Below are 2551 nucleotides of genomic sequence, written 5' to 3'. Positions count from 1 at the left end.
TTTTTATTATTTTTTTTGCATTTTCGATTCATTAATCCTATAATGATGGGTTATCATTATCATGAAAAACACATTGCTAAAGTTTATCTCCTGGGAAACCTTTGTGCTCCACTCTTTCCGTCAGTCCCAAAAATAGAGGCCCATAAATGTTCAATTTTACGTGGGTTAACGCCCTATTTTATTTTTATTTTTTTTGCTTCCCCCTTAAAAATAAGATGATTATTGGGACCCACAGAAATCAACCATAGGGCAATTGAAAATTTACATAATATACCCTTTTTAAAAATAGATTTAATGGAAATAATAAAATCGTTCTCAAACTAGAAAAATCCCATCTACATTATGTCTATAGAATGCTATAGAGGATAGTGATTGTAACCAAGCATGCGCTATCAAGATCAAAACACAAATACCCACATGAAATAAAGCACTGATGTCGATGCAAACCAAAGTAATGTCTATATGAGGAGTGGGGAACCTCTAGATTTCTGGTGGGCCACATTGCATAGGCCGCCAACCATGTTTTTCTGTCTGCCGGCCCTTTAATTTTCCGTGGAGCGCATAGACATACACATAGGCAACCCCGACCGCCACACACAAAATGCTGGACTATGTCTGACGCTGGCAAAGGTTGTTCTTTGTGAGCAGCGTTATTGGCCTCGGCTCTACTGTCCCACTGCAGCCTATGTACTGTAGTCTGTGTCTCCTATGTGATGTATACACAGCAGTCTCAGCTGACATTGAGACTGCTGTATATACATCACATAGGCAACACTGAGACCGCTGTGAATACATCACATAGATATAGAGTGCTCTCAGTGGGAGAAACTAAATAGGAATCTTGTGGATGTGATACAAGATTCCTATTATGTTTCTCGATCTGAGTGCACTGTATATCTTTCTTTCTACTGGCTAACACGATACCATTTTTTTTCTCGTTCACATCACATAGGAGACACTATGTGATGTATGCAGCTGTCGCAGTTTATTCTATGTGATTTTCATACAGCAGTCAAGTACATCCCATGTGATGTATATAGAGCAGTCTGTGTATCCTATGCGATGTATATACCGCAGTGGTTTCTATACAACATTTTCGGTTTATCCTAAGATACACTAATAAACTGTGTATATACATTACATAGATACTGAGACTGCTGTATATACAACAGAGGAGACACTGAGACTGCTGTATATACATCACATAGGAGACGGTGAGACAGCTGTTCATACATCACATAGCATATGCTGAGATTACTGTATATACATCATTTAGGATACACTAAGACTGCTGCATACATATGTGATGTATATACAGCAGTTTCGGTGTCTCCTGTGTGATGTATATACAGCAGTCTCGGTGTCTCCTGTGTGATGTATTTACTGCAGATCTCGCACTGTGAGTTCGATAAATGAGCAGTGATGAATTTCCCACTTTGAGTAGACCTGCACTGAATTATGTGTCCGTGTTTGGAACAACTTACGGTACTGCTGCAGGTTCATTATAAAACGCATCAATGCAAACCTGGAAAAGTATTTACGAACAGTAACCTCATTAATACCATCTATTATCACACACATCACCAAAGACAAGCAGTTCCAGTCGTCACTTTAAAGGGGAGTTTATTAAATGTGACCAAATACAGCAGGATAACTTTCAAGCTGATAATTTTGTGCGATCCCCGTAATGGCCCCTGGCATAAAAAAAAGTTCCCCCACCCCTGTTCTGTATAATGCGTAGATGTGCAGGGTCCGCCAGATAGACGCTCTTGTAGCTGATTTTCACTATGGCTAACTGAAGTTGAATATGATAAAAAATCTATTAATTCAGATTCCCCTAAAATGACGCTATAGGGTCAAAAGTATTGGGAACATTGCACCTACAGGAGCTTTTATTACATCCCGCTGTAGATCCATAGGTATTAATGGGGTTGGTCCCACCCTTGTAGCTGTAGCAGCTCCCACTCTTCTTTCTACCAGATTTTGGTGGCATTTGTTGGACTTTTTACCCCTTCGTCTAGAAGAACATTTGTGAGGTCAGACCCTGATGTTGGGGGGAGACCGGGATCACAATCACTGTTGTACTTTTAAGGATGTTTGTCAGGGCTCTGTGCAGTCAGTGAAGTTAATCCACATGAAACTCCCCCAACCAGGTATGTATGGACCTTCACTGGGGCACAGTCATGGGGAACAGAAAACGTATTATATATTTTTTATATATATTTAAAATTGAAATGTCTTCATATTTTTATGTCTGAATACTCCTTTAAGACCGCTCCGGCTGTTTCCCATCCATTATCTTCCCATAATTAATACCTTGATATCCACGCAACCTTTTGTGTGAAGTTTTAAAAACCGGAGCTAAAGACTTTAAATCCGTTATCTCTTCCAACGCACATCATTGCGATGATAATAGACATAGGGAATAAGCCCATGCACCGGAGTACAACTAATTCATTTGTATTATGTTCCGGATCTTGAAAAATGATGGTAAATTTGCCCCTGAATATCAATTTTCTACTGAAGTGAGAACCATGAATGAAGGATTCCT

Source organism: Ranitomeya variabilis, chromosome 1 (genome assembly GCF_051348905.1).
Source record: "Ranitomeya variabilis isolate aRanVar5 chromosome 1, aRanVar5.hap1, whole genome shotgun sequence".
In the NCBI taxonomy this organism is placed as follows: domain Eukaryota; kingdom Metazoa; phylum Chordata; class Amphibia; order Anura; family Dendrobatidae; genus Ranitomeya; species Ranitomeya variabilis.
This window is presented reverse-complemented; position numbering follows the sequence as displayed.